At 48.2% G+C, this 9,810-nt stretch overlaps 1 protein-coding gene across 1 annotated transcript in view; it reads left to right on the top strand.

Moving 5' to 3' along the window:
• Nucleotides 1-1,025: 1,025 nt before the first annotated feature.
• The window catches only part of LOC107114401, a 19,777-nt gene continuing 10,992 nt past the window's right edge, over nt 1,026-9,810 (top strand). The window contains exon 1 of the mRNA XM_015415872.1: nt 1,026-1,307. The gene's annotated coding sequence lies outside the window, so the exon portion shown is untranslated. The remainder of the gene's footprint in view (nt 1,308-9,810) is intronic.

The following is a 9,810-nucleotide window of genomic DNA, read 5'->3' as shown; positions in this document are numbered from 1 at the left end:
TCCATCCTGTGGGCCAGTTCCAGTCCCTCATCCGGGGACACGCGCCCACTCCTCGCCTTTGACCGCTCCGTCACCCACGGGGCCGGTGGTGGTTCAAAGGAGGCCCCATACAGGGGGTAACCTCCAGCGTGAAATCCCAGGTCAAACCTGCTGTCTCTCGGGGGCCCGTGTGTAAGCATATAAGTCTCTGCCATGGAATCCGGGTTAAATTGGCTCCATCTGGAGCTGAGACGATACCCCTGGCCGGGCGGCTGCCATGGCCCCGAGGGGGTCAGGAACACCAATGTCGAGGTTGTCTTTGGGACGGCTCCCATCCCAGCCACTGTCACTGGTGGCATTGTGGTCACTGGTACCGATGCCTGGGTCATGGGAGTCGCACCCCCAGTCGTGGTAGGGATTGGGACCGCTTCTTCCTCTCCCTCTTCCTCCTCCTCATCGGGAATAGGGTTCTCCTCTTCAGCGCTCGTCTCGGTTTGGGAGAGAGGCACGTAGACAGAGAATGAAGGATTCTTAACAGAATGTCAGAACCCACAGCCAACAACATAGTACACGCTTTCAGGAAAGTAATACTTTATTGAAGAGCTATAGATGCATTAACATAGGCACTGTTAAGAATGACGTCTGCCCACGGGGCATAATAGGATATAGGGTATTCATATGCAACCCCCCCCCCACTGCCCTGGCCAATTAGCCACCCTCCCGCGCGCAGGAGAAATTGCTCCGACCGTTTAGCGCTGAAGCTGGGAACCAACTCTCTCCCACGGTCCCCGAGAAATCCAGACATCAACATCCCCACCTGCAGAACTTAGAGATAAGCGTTGCAGCAGCAAACTTTCTCATTTTCTTCTTCAAAGCAATGCTGCAGCTACAACGGATATTTTAGGCTTCCTCTGAATGGAGAGCAAGCAGCCATCTCCCTTCCTTGGGGCAAGAAAAACCTGTTTCCCCAACAAACTTGAATGTTAAACTGTGCCAGGAAAGACTAATGAGAACTTCGGAGTTCCAGTATGCTGCTCTTCCATCCTTCTCCTTTAAAAACAACAACACAGATGTATAACACTATTTAGATGAGGGATTTCCGAATGCTGAACGATTAGCGGGAAATCTTATTCCCCACTCACTGCAAAAAAATAATAATTAAAAGAATGGAGGCTGGCTACTGATCATAAATTTCCCTATCCAAAACATCTTTCAAAAGACGCTTGCCATTGAATGTCTGTTTCCTTCACCTGCTGGGGAAAGGACCCAAGGGAGAAAAAGAAACAGAGAATCCCCGTGTGCACCTGAAGTTCTGGAAAAGAAAGCAGGTACTGTCTTTTGTTTTTAACTTTTATGTTTTGGGGAGGGGGGGTAGACACAGGTCATTTAAATGAATCTGTGTTGTTTAACATAATTTCAATAACACAGAGAGAGAGAATTAAAATACAAAGATGCTTGATTTCATTTGCTCAGCCATTTATGGGAATATTGTTTTGGGTACTTCTATGTGACCTGGAGACAGAAGCAATAGGATACTTTCATGTGACCCAGAAATGTCAAATTGGATCTACCAAAACAGAAGTAAATTACATTGCATCTATGAAAGGCCTGAGGAGGGTTGCCAGGTGCCCCTTGGCCACCAGTGGGGAATGGGGGGTTAGAGTTGCCAGATCCAGGTTGTGAAAGTCCTGGAGATTTGGGGATGGAGCCTGGGGAGGACATGGACCTCAGTGGGGTACAGTACCATAGAGTCCACCCTCCCAAGCATCCATTTTCTCCAGGTGAACTGATCTCTGTAGTCTGGAGATGAGTTGTAATTCCAGGGGATCTCCAGGTCCCAACTGGAGGCTGGCATCCCTAGGCCTAACATTTTCTTCATAATGAAAAACCTCAAAAGGAAGAAAATGGGACTGAAGAAGCAACCCAGACAGGGAGACAAGAGAAGGACTGTTTACCATTTTCCTTACCAGCAGTTATCAGCTCAGAGTTGTGTGTCTCCCTCCCCTTTCCTCATGGAGGGAATAAGATATGGGTACAGATGCAGGACATTGGGGGGGGGGGGAGGATTTGCTTCTCTCTCCAAACGTCATGATCACCATTACGTTCAGATCGATTACCACTCTGATGGGGTCCAACATTAATTGCTTCCATTTAAGGAAATGGCTGCAAGTAATTTCTGCAGAGAAAAGGAAGGATTTCATTGGGGGGAAGGAGACAGGGGGGAAAAATCTGTTGCTGGCCAGGTGAGTTGGTTAAGCCCACTACTGACCAGGGGAAGGTCCAGAGTTTTGAAGGTAGATGGAGACGCCCTGCACCAGTGGCACAACGATGGCTCTTTCTGCACTCTCCTTTTAATCCATGTTCACCGTGGTGTCCTCCAAGCAATTCTGCACTAAAATCGAATTCAACCTTCTTTTTAATCTGGGCTACCCCCCCCCCCATTCTGCACTAAAATCGAGTTCAGCCTTCTTTTTCATAGAATCATTGAATTACGGAGTTGGAAAGGACCTCCGGGGCCATCTAGTCCAAACCCCCCCACCCCCGCACAATGTAGGAAATTCACAATTACCTGGGGTTTCCCCCCCCATTCAGCATTACATTACCTGTCTTCAGCGGTCAGCCTGGTTTCAGCCTGCTGTTTCGTGTCGTGAGAAAAGTGTGGCTGCACGTGTCTGTGAATGCATCTACCCGTGCCACCCACACTCCCCCTCTGGTTCGTGTGTCCCCTGAGTGTTGCCTCCTTACCAAAGGCAGAGGTGTAAGCTTGGAAACTGCTAAGCGCTGGCAGAGACACTCAAAGGTCTCTTCTTAAAATAAAACTTATCTTTATTAAAAGAAAAACATTCAAAAGTTTACCTGACAAGGTGGCCAGCAAAAGACGCTTATGCCAGCTTGCCAACACAGTACACTTCTATTTCCTAAAGGCAGGCAGCAAATATACAGAAAAATGAACATGCAAGCAGAGATATCCCACCCAAACATGCAGAAAAACGAAAGGCCTTTCAGGCTGACTCCCAATATTTCAGGAGAGTGAAAGCCTCTCCCAATCCTTCAAGAGCCAGCGAAACTGACCAGTATTTATACCAAATGATCAAAGAGGTCCCTCAATAATCAAATTACAGTTGTAAATTAACATTTAGAAGTTGAAATTGTTTTACAGGACATTGCTTCTTTGGTCTCACACAACAAAAATTACATTTTACCAGATCAATACAGTGTCATTGTTTTTGTTCTGGTGTTTCCTAATCATGGGAAATAAACTGTCCTTTGATGTTATCTCTGAGATGGGGGTGTGTGAACTCCTGTATTTCAGGAGTTAGTTTTTCAGGAGATTGAAGTCTGTCAACTGCCCAAATGGCCTTTCCTGTTAGCTACATTTTATTGCCTAGGAAATTCTAGGTCTCACACCTGTGGAGATTTCCTGGGAATGGAATGTGTTACATCTTTGGTTCAGTGGGAAAAAACCCAAGCCTGTTTGCTAGCAAAGACAGAGACAGATATATGGATTTTATAAACTATTTGGTTCATTTTTAAACCCAAACCTTCTATATTTCTAAAATGTCTTACTACATTGCCTCGGGTTATTTGTATGCTGTTTTGCCGTGGACAAATCGCCTCAACTCAAACACTGAGAAAATCCAGAGTGGCAGGCAAATATAGTACTATGTGTCGGCAATGCATGCAGAGGCAGTGGAGGGGTTGTGTCTGCTAACTTTGTTTGTGTGCAGCCTAATGCTGGCATTGAGTCATGCACATACAGAATATAGGGCTTCATCCCTGCCATTGGGAATACTACTTTTCAAGAGAGGCCAAACACAGGAAGAGACCCTTGTATGCGCACTGTTTCTGTGCCAGCACTAGTCTGAGTGCACATCAAGGGAGGCAGGTATGATCCTTATGCACATGCTGCTTGTACAGAAGCAGGTGTAGTACAGTGGCTAAAAGAAAGAGCTGTGAACTGGGAGGTCCCCAGTTCAAATCTTGCCACTGCCACAAATTCATTCGTTTGCCTTAGGCTGGTTCCTTTCTCGCAACTTCCCACCTGCGGCATGGGAGATATTAATATTGACCTACCTTAAGGGGCTGCGGCAAGAATCACAAAAAAGATAATGCACATGAAGCTCAGAGCTTTACATAAATACAGAGAACGCTGCATGGTTATGTATGGGACTAAACAGTTTCCAGCATCTCCCCCCCCACTCAAAAATAGGGTTGCCAGCCTCCAGGTGGGTCCTGGAGATCTCCTGCTTTAACAACAGACCTCCAGCTGACAGAGATCAGCTCCCCTGGAGAAAATGGCTGCTTTGAAGGGTGGGCTTTATGGCATTATACTATGCTGAGGCCCCTCCCCTCCTCAAACCCAACCCTCTCCCGGAACCACCCCCAAACTCTCCAGGTATTTTCCAACCCAGACCTGGCAACCCTATCAAAAAGTCCAGTATGGGAGGATGGTGGGAAGGATGGGAGAAGCAGGGGGGCTGTGGGAAAGTCGGGGTGTCCCCAGTCCTGCCTGTCTCATCAGACACAGTGCCCATACTGAAGAGGAACCAATGCAATGCGTCTCTTAGCTTGGCGTGGGATTCGGTCACGCCCTTGAAAGCACTATGCAAAAGGTTCCACTTTGCAATGAAAATCCAAACACAAACTGGCTCCACTCAAAGGTGTCACTGATGTTAACCTGCGCCTTGCTTGTGTTTTGAGGCTGTCAGTTATGTTGCAATGAAGAGCGGGTCTTTAGCAAGCAGGTGGGGCTATCCAGTGTGGTTAGGATGGGAAAGATAACCCAGATCGACTTCTCACTAAATCTGTCTTGTCTGTCCCACTTCAGATTTCCAGTGGGGCGAGGCTCACATATTTCTTATTTAAAACACCTCTAAGCAACCTTTCTATCCAAATTGGGTTTCCAAGGCAGACAACGTCACAACAGTAAAGCATTTAAAACATTCAAGCAGCACTGAAAATATAAAATGTTTAATGTATTCAAACATAAATATGTAATCTATTCAATAAAAACGTATTGCCATGCAGGCATACAATATCAAAACAAAAATATGTTGCCCTACAAGTTCCATAGAAAAACATATCATAAGAACATAAGAACATAAGAAAAGCCAATGTTAGATCAGGCCAATGGCCCATCCAGTCCAACACTCTGTCACACAGCGGCCAAAAATACCAGGGGCCATCAGGAGGTCCAGCAGTGGGGCCGGGACACTAGAAGCCCTCCCACCGTTGCCCCCCCCCCAACCACCAACCAAGGATATAGTGCAACCCTTGCCCCAGACTGAGAGTTCCTATCTATACCTTGTGGCTAATAGCCACTGATGAACCTCTGCTCCATATGTTTATCCAATTCTCTCTTGAAGCCGTCCATGCTTGTAGCTACCGCCACCTCCTGGGGCAGTGAATTCCATGTGTCAATCACTCTTTGGGTGAAGAAGTACTTCCTTCTATCTGTTCTAAGCCGACTGCTCAGCAATTTCATTGAGTGCCCACAAGTTCTTGTATTGTGAGAAAGGGAGAAAAGTACTTCTTTCTCTACCTGCTCTAACCCATGCATAATCTTATAAGCCTTTATCATGTCACCCCTCATCTGTCGTTTATCCAAGCTAAAGAGCTCCAAGCGCTTTCACCTTTCTTCATAGGGAAAATGTTCCAACCCTTTTATCGTTCTAGTTGCCCTTTTCTGCACTTTTCCCAATGCTATAATATCCTTTTTGAGGTGTGATGACCAGAACTGTACACAGTACTCCAAATGAGACTGCATCATCGATTTATACATCGATCCAGGGCTATTTTTGGGCAGGAACGCACAGGAACGGAGTTCCAGCTGGCTTCAGAGTTGGCCATGCCCACTACAGCCAAAACCCGTGCATGTGTGGCTACAGAGGGAAGGCCTGGAGAGTGACCCCCCCCCAGTGACCCCCCCCAGTGACTTCGGGGCGGGCGGGCCATGCCTCCCCATGCCTTCCCCGGCCTGTCCAAGGGTCTGCTTGCCCGGGCTCCCCACAGCCACGAGGCACCCAGACAAGCCAAGGGAAGGCAGTTTAAACTGCCTTCCCTTCAAGGGGGGGCTTGCCCAGGCTCTCCACAGCTGCAGGGCACCCGGGCAAGCCAAGGGACAGTATGGGGTGTGGCCTAATATGCTAATGAGTTCCTGCTGGGCTTTTTCTACCAAAAAAGCCCTGCATCGATCTACCGCTTTATATCACCATACAAGCACACGTATCGATGCAACCAAATAGGAGGGCCCTTGAGAGTTACTGGATGTACATCAAGTTGTTACCCACTGGGGAAAGACAACAATAGAGAAAGACAAATGAATATCCCTGGCAAGGGAGTTTCAAAGTTTGGGCACCACAACCAAGAAGGCCATGGTTGCCACCCATGGGTTGCCACCCATCTAAACTTAGGTGAAATGAGCACCCAAAGCAGGGCCTCAAAAGATCATTAGGGTGGATGGGTAGGTTCATAGGGTTACCAACTGCCAGGTGGGGCCTGGAGATCTCCTGGGATCACAACCAATCTTCAGGTGACAGTGATCAATTCCCCTGGAGAAAATGGCTGCCTTGGAAAATAGACTCTATAGAAGTACACCCTGCTGTGGTCCCTCTCCTCCCCAAACCCTGTCATCTCTAGGCTCTAAAAAGGTAAAGGTTTCCCTTGCTCGAAAGCCAGTCGAATCTGACTCTAGGGGGCGGTGTTCATCTCCATTTCCAAGCCGAAGAGCCAGCGCTGCCCAAAGACATTTCCGTGGTCATATGGCTGGCAAGACTAAATGCTGAGACGTATGGAATGCTGTTACCTTCCCACTGAAGTGGTACCGATTTATCTACTTGCAATTTCTTGCTTTAGAACTGCTAGGTTGGCAGGAGCTGGAACCAGAGACAGGAGCTCACTCCATCGTGCGGCACACTCGGGTCTCGAACTGCTGAACTACAGACCCTCCGGTCTGCAGCTCAGCGTCTTAACTTCTTGGTCACCATGGCTCTACCCTGCCCCCCAAATCTCCAGGAATTTCCCAGTCTGGAATTGGCTACCATAAATTGAAGGCTGTTCTTACAGTATGCTGGCCTCAACCTGCACAGGGCTTTAAAAGCTAATAACAGCACTGAGCCCAGAAGCAAACTGGTTGCCAGTGCAGATGGAGCAAGAGTGAAGTGATATTGTCCCTATGATACGATTGCCAGCTCTGGGTTGGGAAATACTCTGACATTTTGGGGGTGGAGCCTAGATGGGCGGGGTTTGGGGGGGAGACTTCAGTGGAGCATAATACCATAGAGTCCGCCTTCCAAAGCCACCATCTTCTCCAGGTGATCTGATCTCTCTCGCCTGAAGATCCGTTGTAATCCCAGGAGATCTACAGCCATCGCCTGGAGGGTCAACAAAACAACCACTGTGGTGTGATGGCTTCAGACATTCAGTAAATCTTTGCCTGTTAAGCATTGTATTGTATTATGAATAATTAATTCTTTATAATAATTCCTCTTCAAAGGTGTCAGCCTCTTGATATAACTTAGTGTTTTGTTGGGAGCAGGCCAGTCCTTAACTTCTTTTGCCAGCCAAATTTAAAATTTAGAAGGCTTTCAGCCAGGTAGAAAAGAAGGACTGATTTGCTCCTAATATAAACAATTAAAAGGAACTAGAGGATAATAATCTGAAGAATTTTTACTCCTGAGGCTTGTAGCGAGCAGTTTACCAACCTAATTCAGAAGGCTCTTCCATATGTGTAGAAAAGAAGGTCTGGCTTGCTCCCAACATAATACTAAGTAGGATTGCCAGGTCCCTATTTTCTGCCGGTGGGGGACTCCTGGCTCCTCCTTGGGATCTTCTGCTGCATGCGCATAGCGCATCACCCTGAAGTGACATAATCATACTAGGCATGGTGCCAGGGGGGACGCTCTAGCATTCAGCCAGAAACTCTATGGTAGCATAGAGCTTTTTAAGCTCAGTGCTAGAGCATCCCCCTGGCGACGTGCCCAGCACAATGACATCACCTCTGGGTGATGTCATCGTGTTGGGCACATTGACGTGATCCCGGGACTTTGGGGGTGCGGTTCCCTCCACCAGCCAGATGCGGGCTGGTGGATTGGGGCCCTCAAAGTGGGCAATCCCCCCCGGGGGAATGGTAAGCCTAACACTAAGTTATATCAAGAGGCCGACACCTTTGAAGATAATAGGATTACTCCTGAGGAAGACTGGTAGAAATGAGCCTACATCCAGGTGCTCACTGAAATGGATGGACTTTTCCTTGTAATAATATAAAGAATGAATTATTCATAATGTAATACAATGTTTAACATCACAGTGGTTATTTTGTTGCATTTCCTGTAAGGATGACTGTGATCCCTTGTTTGTTTTATCACCTGGAGCTTGGCAACCATATCCTATGACTAGGGTTGCCACCTCTGGGTTGGGAAATACCTGGAGATTTGGGGTATGTGTGCCTGAGGGTGGCAGGTGTGCATAGGCGTAAAGTTCGTGGGGGCGGCGGGGCGGCAGCCTTCCCCAAAATTTTCAGGAAGGTGCTCAGCCTCCCCCGGGGGCAACTGGTTCCAGCCACCCTTGCTGCCCCCACCCCATTCTGAAACTATGTTCAGCGTCTGGGTTGGGACCGGGAGGGAGGGAGGGAAGTTAGGACGGGGGCTTGCTTCCTCCTGGAAGTGAAGCCCCACCCTCAGCTCCCAGCAGCCCTTAGTTCTGCCCAGGCTGCACGTGGAGTCTGGCTTTCCTGCTTTCCTGCGCGCGCGCACAAAGGTAGGAAGCATACTTGCCCGGGCTCTCCCTGTACTCTGGGGGCTGTCATTTCAGTCTCAGAAAACATTTGCTACCCCCTGGGACTGTCATTCCACTCTGGGGCCTGTGAATCCAGTTCCAGAATGCTTCTGCTACTCCCAGGGGCTGTCATTCCATGTTGGGGGCTGTCATTCCAGATATCTTAATAGAAAATCCATTCCACATTTTCTTTGCAACTCTTCTTGAGCTGTAAGTTATTTCAATGGAGCCTATGCAAGTCAATTGACATTCCTGGTTCCCATTATTTCCAATGCACCTTCAAGTCTCTCCCATTGTTTCCAATGGGCAATCCTGTCATTCCTTTTAGTACATGTAGTCTGAAGGATGCTGTCAAGCACCCAGTAAGGTGCAGAGGTCCTGCTGCCTCCTTCCCAAAGGGACTTTGAGGCTGGGTTGAGGCTTTTCTGCTTGGAGCTGTTTGCCTTGCATTGGGAAGGGATAGCTCTAGTGGTGGGGGAAACTCCTAGAGGGAGAGCTAGAAGAGGGGATGGATATTCCTTAGGAGAGAAGGATCCCATAATGATAGTCTCTGCCTCTCCCAGCTCATTTCCTCATCCTCCTCCACATTTCCGAGCCCAGTCAGGTGCAGAGATTTGGGGGGGGGAGTCTAATGCAAGGAAGTCTACTCTCCAATGTAGTCATTTCCTCCAGGGTGATGCTCTGTATTCTTGGTGCTTGGGGGGCAACACTGGGAGGGCTTCTGGAGTTCTGGTCCTGCTGGTGGACCTCCTTATGGCACCTGGGTTTGGGCCACTGTGTGACACAGAGTGTTGGACTGGATGGGCCACTGGCCTGACCCAACATGACTTCTCTTATGTTCTAACTCAGTGTGCTGCAGCATAGGAAAAAAGTCAAACCCTTAAGGTAGGGATGATTAGGAAAGGGATTGAGAATGAAACAGCTGAGATTGTTAGAGCTGAGATTGTAAAGCCCCTGTATAGATCTATGGGGTGGATCTGTTGTATGGAATAGTGGTCACAGAGGGTGTGGAGGGGGAGGTATTTGAATATTTCTTGCATTGTGCAGAGGGTTGGA

This window comes from Gekko japonicus, unplaced genomic scaffold (genome assembly GCF_001447785.1).
Source record: "Gekko japonicus isolate JY-2015 unplaced genomic scaffold, Gekko_japonicus_V1.1 scaffold46, whole genome shotgun sequence".
Classification (NCBI taxonomy): Eukaryota; Metazoa; Chordata; class Lepidosauria; order Squamata; family Gekkonidae; genus Gekko; species Gekko japonicus.
The sequence above is the reverse complement of the archived record's forward strand: the minus strand, read 5'-3'. Positions and strand labels throughout refer to the sequence as shown.